Raw genomic sequence first — 8,493 nt, forward strand, 5'->3', positions numbered from 1 at the left:
TATGAGGATATGCTAGTAGGGTTCCCACAATTATTTGCCACTTCTTACAAAGAATTGAAGCAAATTCATGGTGTATAACATAAGATAGAACTAGAAGATGGTTACAAAGCAGTGGTTCAAAAGCTAAGATGGTTAAAGCCTCTTCAAACAAGTATTACAAGAGGAGGTGATAAAACTTTGTAGGGTAGGATTTATTGTTCCTATAATGGGTATCTCTTGTAGTGGTGACACCAAATAAAATTGGTAAATAAAGGGTTTGTATAGACTTAGAAGTTGAGCAAGGCATCAAAGAAGAAGCATTACCCTATTCCTTTTCAAGAAGGGTCTGCATAGACTTTAAGAAGGTGAGCAACAAGGCAACAAAGAAGAATCATTACCCTATTCCTTTTCAAGATGCGATCTTGGATAAAATAACAGGTAATGAAATGTTCACCTTTTGTGATGGATATTTAGGATACTACCAGGTGAAGGTAGCTCATGAACATGTAAAAAAAACCACTTTCACCACTCCTTGGGGTACTTTTGATTTTAAAGTTACACCTTTTGGCCTTACTAATGCACCATCTACCTTTTCAAATGTTATGGGAAATATCTTTGCACCATACTTGGGTATCTTTATATGGGTTTATATGGATGATTTTCTAATGTTATGGGAAATATCTTTGCACCATACTTGGGTATCTTTATATGGGTTTATATGGATGATTTTCTAATTTATAGTTTCCAAAAAGGAACACTTAGAAAGAGTGAAAGTTGGCTTTACCAAGATGAATGATGCATGGGGATGCTTGAATGATACAAGATTTCTATAGAGAAAGGAAAAATGATTGGTCATATCATCTCAAAAAGCGGTATAAAGATTGATAAATAGAAGAGTGCAAAGATCCAGGTGTGGAGTCCACCTCACAATGTGTGGTAAGAGGCTTTCTTGGATTAGCATGATATTACCACACATTTGTTTTTAACTTTGTATATATCTCTAGACCTCTCATATTAATCCTTCACAAAAACAATGAACTCTATTGGCGTGGCGACGAGAAGAGTGTCAGTTTATCTTTGAATCTTAAAATAAGCATTAACTAGTGTACCAATTTTGAGGAATCCAAAGTGGCATGAAAGGTTCTATTTAAATGTAGGTTGCACTTGTAGGAATCTTATTGGAAAAAGGTGAGAAAAACATAATGTTTCCCATTTCCTTCACCTCTAGGTTGATGCTCACCACATAAACTAAGTATGAAGAGGAAGAAAAGCTAGGTTACTCATTAGTCTTTGGCCTAAAAGGAAATTTAGACACTATTTGTTGGGAAGACCATTCACTATACTATTGGTAGAAAATGGTGCTTTGAAAAGGAGAATTCTAGGGGGGTTCCCTTGTGGAAGGTTTGTCAAATGGAACCAAATCTTTATAGAGTTTGATTTTTATGTCAAAGTGATAAAAGGAGGAGTAGCTGCATTGCCTTAAAAAATGCATTATTAGACTTTGAGGAAGAGTTTTACAATGTCTTGCCTATGGTTGCCTTTGGTTTGGAAGAGGATGCATACATGGAAGTGAGAAATTTCCTTAGCGCACTTGTTCTTATTAATGCAATTGTTAGTGAATGTTAGCTCTCTTTAAGTGTTAAACATAGAATTAAAATCATTAATTTTAGCTTAATTTATATTTTTTGTTGAAATATTTTGCATTAGATTGTTAGCAAGCATTAGGAGTAGCTTAATCATTAGATTGTTAGCAAGCATTAGGAGTAGCTTAATCATTTAAAAAATTTCTCAAAACCATAAAAAATCATTGAATTCGACTAATTTCTCTTAATGGATTGATTTTTATCATTAAGAGTAATTAATCCACTTCAAGAGACCAAAAATTTTAAAAAATATATTATTTGGAGTCTAAATTGATCATGTGAGTAGTTGAAATTAGTGTTTTTAAGTGTTTTGAGAGCATTGAGATATATCAAAACACCTAATTACATCAATTTCTTCATCGATTGGAGGAATTTGACTCTCTTTGCTTAATTTTGTCTTAACAGAAGAGACCAAAATTAAGAGTCTAATTAATCTCCTATTTTAGATTAATTTACACATTTGTTGATGCATATAGATTAGCATTCCTTTGCTCTATCCAATGATGTGCTCAATTGTGTGAATTAATTATAGATTAGTGGTTAATTAGAGTCTTTGATTAGTGTACAAGAGAAAAAGATTAGAGTTCTTGATTAGAGAAAGATTAGTGAAAAGATTAATCTTTAATTAATTCTTAATTATATTTTTTTACATAACTCATTAAGACTAATGAGCATTCAATGAGTAGATGCTCATGAGTTGTCAAATTGTCTATTTTGGGGGTCATTTATGAAGGGTATAAGGGGTGTCATAAAAAGGTTGACTTTTTTGATTCCCACTTATCTTTTAGGGAAAATGCCAATATCTCCTTAATTTTAAATTCAAAAAATATCCTCCCAAATAAGGAAATTCGTATTTTCCACTAGAATTAAAAAAAAAGGTTCACGCTTGAACCATTTTCTGCACTTTCACGCGCCTTAAGGTTTCACGGTCTAAAGATTCACGCAAAAAAAATAGATTTAATTTTTACTGTGAAGTCCGGTTCACGGCATGAACCATTTTCTGCACTCACGCCTTAAGGTTTAACGACCTAAAGGTTCACGCAAAGCTGACATCGAGCTCTTCAACTTTGGTCTCAGTTGTCAGAAGTCAAAATCAATCGTTTTGGCCTTTGACTAGCACCCTCAATTCGACTTGAAAATCGAGGCAAAAACAGCTCGAAAAGCACGAAAAATCGTAAAAAACAGCATGAAAATGACTTTAAACCATACTCGAGCTACTTTTTGAGAGTCTAAACGATTCAGGTAGACAAAGTTGTAGTTCTCCAAGAATACTACAACTCTCTCATATAGAGTTTTTCCAAACTTCTTTTGGAACACCCTAAAAAATGTTACGAAAGCAGGGGAAAAATTTTCAGAAATTTTTTTCATGTTGAGACAATGATGGAAAATAGGTTTTAGGACCTCCTCTTCCATTTAGGAAGTTACTAGCATGCACTTTTTCTAGAAAAATATCCCTAAGGTTGTTCACATGCATTTAGCACCTAAGTTAATTAGGGCAAACAAAAACTCGTTTGACCCAACGAAGAGTATGACAAACCTCTTGAGGCTCTAATGAGCTGTGAGAAATTATTGAAAAAAAAACACGCACATGTGTGCTTGCTCATTAAGGAGACATTAGGCAATCAGACATGGTAACGATAGAGGGATTGCCAGGGATCACACAAGGACTGAACCCAATGGCTAACATCTTCGAGCCATTGAGATCTATGCCCCAAATACACCTCCCAATACCATTGGGCATGCCTACAACAAGCATGTCATTGGGTTTTACACCCCCTGTCACTTCAATCTCACCGGCCTTTGGTTCTTTACCTAACGTTCCCACCAATCTTATAGGTACTAACCCTTTTGCAACTCATGGATGCCCACACCTTAGACATACTGACTAGTCTAGGAAGGGGGGTTGCCCAAGGACTCAGTGAGTCCCTACCCACCACAAAAGCACTCACATACGGCCTCAGTGACATACAGAAATACGACCGTACAGATTTCCAGAATTATAGGCAAATACGACGGAACGATAGATCGTGTTCAATTCATATATAAATGTTTGAATAGCGATGTGAGGCCTTTGGAAATCCAATTTGCCCCACCAAAGTACATGTGTTGAACTTATTCTTAGAGGAAAAATCTAGTCGATGGTTCATCACATTGATGCCGACGATCAAAACCAAATTTAGAACCTTGAAAACAACCTTTATCCATAGTTTTTCAAGACAAGGTGATCGGTGGAGTGTAGCAAAAGAACTCTATTCAATTGAGCGTAAACCAAACGAAACCATTAGAGACGTTATCCTAACGGATAAAACTCTTGGACTCATGATGTGAGTCCAAGAGTTATCCTAACAGATAAAACTCTTGGACTCATGATGCGAGTCATGGGAAAAATTAAACGATTCTCAATTGAAGAGATGTTTTATGATGGGCTCAAAGAATAACAGCTTACACAACTTGATTAGTGTATCCAACCCGGAAACATTCGATCAATGTTATAAAGAAGCAGTACGTTTAGATGACAACATAATGGAAGATGATCATGCTACGAGATGTTCCTCATCTAAACCAAGCAAAGCAATGGTAAAAGAAAGATCAATCTTGGAATTGTCATGCCCAGAATTCTATGCAGTCTTACTTAAAAGCTTTCAATGACATCTCTAGTGAGGATGAAATCCTTCAAAGTCAAACATCCTTAATGTGAGGAGTGAAATGCCTTGTGTTAAGTGCAATCACTATGACCATCCCAATCCCCATTGTGCATACAAGGCACCTATTTTTCTGTATTGCATATATTGTAAATCCTTTAGTCATGATACTACAAAGTGTCCCAATTCTCAACAAATAACTTAAAATCCCATCTCCCGTGCACCAAAGAGAAATAGTCCAAAAGGGTAGAAACCGCTCAAGAGGCAGTGAATCGAACACTTCAGTGTTTCTATTGTCGTGGACCTCACAAGGTGGTAGATTGCATAGTTTGGAATACTTCCATGCCCATAGCCACTGACACTTTGCAATCCATGTGTGAACGATGTGGCATTGATCACATGTTCCAAGATTGCCCAAGATGAGTTGCTTCAATGTAGCTTGTCTCACAAAAAATACAACTCTTAACATCTTAAGTGTACAAAACGGGAAATTGTCCATGGTACCCTTGAATGTGCTTAAACGCTTACAAGCCAAGGCACAAGAGAGTGTGAAAAAGAATACAAAAGATAACACTTCGAAATGGGGAAGAACATGTCTTAAAGCAGAAACTAGAAGAGAAAACAAAACCTTCTAAACCCAGGAAAACCAAGGAACACCAAACTATCGAAACCAAGGTTAAATTAAAGGTTCTCAATGCAGCACTCAAAGGCCAAGGAAAAAGAAAAGTACTCCACAACACTGTCCACAAAAGCCTATGCGAGTTCCTCATCAAAGAACTCCACTAAGTCAACAAGTGTGGGTTGTTGAAATGCAAGCAAGAGTGGGCTATGGTGGATCAAATGCAAGAATCAACATAACTAGCAAGTGACTAGATGATGATTAAGATGAGATTAGTGAGCAATTAATCTAATAGGATAATGTAAGCATGGATACTCAAAAACCAGCAACTTCTCATTAGGCCAATGCCTCAATTTATAGGTTTTACATCACAAGATGCCAAGCATCTAATCCCATTGATTTCTCCTTGATTTGTGTCACCTCCCCTACATCTGGGGGCACCTTTTCCTAGAATCTTTCCACACCCCTATATTCACTCATTCTATCCTTGATTCTCTCATCAGTAGATTCCTCTCACCTTTTCATTGCTACCCAGTCAATTATAGACTCCCTTTTATAGTCTCTTGCTAAGGGCTTGTTCCCGCACACACGCATTCACTTGCATATTTTAACACCTCCTCTCAAGTGAATAACTCTAGCACACCTGGACCCTATACCAAGTTTCCCTCTTACTTGGTAGCCCGCGACTAGTGCCTCAAGTCCCGAACTCATAGTCCTTGACACACTCTCTCTATGTGTCCAAGGCTACTGCAAGTGCCCGTAACCTTGACTAAAGTGCTCACACATATATCTACCACATGGACTACATCATCGGTGTCTCAAAGGTGGTTTTACTCTATTGGGGTAGGTTACATTAGGTTGTGGGGTTTCTCTCTCTTTCTCTCACAGAAAAGATGTCCTGACTCCTCTTCCTTATTAGGAGTCTCCATGAAGTTTGCCGATGTCAATCCTTCTTCATTTGGTTTGCTGTAGCAGTCTCTAGCCATGTGTCTTGGCTTCCCACAGTTGTGGCAAGTCTCTAGCCATGTGTTCTAGCTTCCCACAGTTGTGGCAAGTGAAGGTCCTTCCTCCTCCCCTGCCTCTTCCTCTTCCTCGTCCTCGTGTGAGTGAGTACTCCTCGGGTGGTGCAAAGCATCCCTATAATACCTTCACACGGGATAAGAGTTTATGTAAAGAAATGATCTTTATTTCAAGATTAAATTAAGATAAATACATCCTTGAATCAACAAACAAACTCCATTATAAATTTCAAGTTAAGAATTCATGTTTAAGTTCTAAGTGAATGGTTTCATATGAGAAGTGTTGTTAAAAATGTGTTTGAGAAAGAATTACCTTTGATCAATAAAATGGATTTTTTAATACACCGAAGCATTGTGAGGACCATAGGTCATTTCTTCATTATGCATGGAGATCCCAAAAAAAAAGTGGCAATTAAGATTAGTGCACTGGGGTAGTGTAGCCCACTGAGATTGACCCTCCATGGTTATCCACATGGTGCCTTGGAGGAGTTACCTTATGAGGTCGGGACCCACCTCAAAAACAAGCAAGGTAAGGGTCTGCTCCTAGTGTGACTATGGGAAGGGTGTGTAAAGCACCCTCTGGAGTGTATTGTGCTCCATATGCTAAATGCCTAGCGAGAAGAAGTGACTCAAAGGTGGGTGTTCCCATCAAATATCCTAGTGGAGGGAGATATTATTCCTAATGGTCATGCCCATCATGGCATACCATTGAGAGGCTGCCCATCGACTATACAATGTGCTTTTTATTCCTAATGGTTATGCCCATCTCATGGGGTACCATTAAGACGCTACCATCGACTATACAATGTGCTCTTTTTTTAAATTCTTGATGGTTCTCCTACTCTACAAGTCCCAAACTAGATAAAGGGTGCCATTAAGAGGCTAGCATATCATCTATAAGATATGCCATGTAAGGTCCATGGGACTTGGTTTTTGGTTACGCATGATATTTTTAGAATTTGGAAGCTATGGAAAGTAAATTGATCTTTGAAGGACTGTTTTCTTTATAGAATGTTTGAAATCTATTTTCGGTGTGTGTCTGTGCGCGCACGCTTAAAAGTAAAATTGAATTATCAACTATGGATGGGTGAGTACTTGAAGAATTTAAGATTCAATGACGGGAGGTAGGCTAGCCCATGGTGTCGAATGGGCTGAGTCAAGATCCTAAAAAGTGAGATCGTTTATGAAAATGGGGAATAGCCTAGTTATAATATAAGGACGTAGGAAATCAATAGTAGTTAATTGTATTAAACAAGGAGTACAACTCCTTAAGTTGCGCCTCATGAAGCCAGTGATGATGAATTTTCTTATGAGATCTAATGAAGATGAAAACTACTGGAATCATGCTCTCCAAGACCAACAAATAGATCAAAAAATTTAAGGAAAATTATGAATAAATTGGAGGAATCTTCTTACTTGCTTGACAAGGATTTTTCCAAAAATGCTAATAGCCATAGCTATTTGTCAAGAAAATGCTAAGAAAGGCCTCGAGTAAGATACTCTACCCCTCTAAAGTATATTCCACTGCCAATAATAATAATGAAATGAATTGGGTAGGGATCTTACCATATCAGGGGTATTACAACTAGTATCATAGCATGATTTCTTTGAGCTGCTCAATGTAGCATTATATGGTAGTGATGTGTGTAAACATACTTAGGACTGCCAGGGTACTTTTTGCCTCACTAGGAGGTTTTTTCTCCCATGCATATGTACAGCCTCTTATCTACTCATTTTGGGGTGTGTACTTATCTTTTGTATATGGCACACATTTTTTCATTCTAATCTAGTGAGTTTGTGTCCTCTCAAGCTTCTCTATCTTGTGTGTGTGCATTGTTACAAACCTAACCCTAATTCCAACAATTAGTATTAGAGCTAGCTTCCTTGTTGACACTTGATCTAGTAGTCTGCCTCCCTCCTCACAACCCTGTTTTTCTGTCTTCGATTGAGATACCCTCTTAGGACAAGAAGGTATATACTGTAGGGTGCTATATATGAAGTATACAACATTCTTGGGGTCCGCGGATGTAACATACCCATCTTCACTAATAAAGAAATGTTCATGTAATAGATAAATTTATGAGTTTTTATGGTATAAAAATCAATGATTTTATTATTTGAGTAATTTCTACTTAGAATCTTCAAATTCTGAGCCCAAATTTAGAATCTACGCATGATTTTGCCCTAATATAGGAATTTACAGCATCCAAAACGGACACCAGATCAAGCTTATATGCAAATTTCAGTCATTTTAGCGAGACGACCTTTAAACCTTAATAAATGCACGACCGGGCGTCCGATTGACGAACGGTCTGAACCCCAACGACCAGGAGAATCTCTCGGATAAAAAACATTTCACCCCCGGGGCAGTCTGTCACGCAAATCGAGGGCGGGCATCCCAAATTTGGGAACCCCACCCTAAAATTTGGGCCGTACACACTTACTAGGGCTCCCGTACGATGGCCACACAAGAATCAAAGGACGGCCGCCCATTGTGTGGTCCACACGTACCCCTATGTGGACACCCATGCTGTCCCAGACCAGATAAGGTACATGTGTACCACCCCTTTCCCTGGCAACTGACACCGTAC

The sequence above is a fragment of the Cibotium barometz genome, chromosome 2 (assembly GCF_041138505.1).
Source record: "Cibotium barometz isolate CiBa-2024 chromosome 2, ASM4113850v1, whole genome shotgun sequence".
NCBI lineage: Eukaryota > Viridiplantae > Streptophyta > Polypodiopsida > Cyatheales > Cibotiaceae > Cibotium > Cibotium barometz.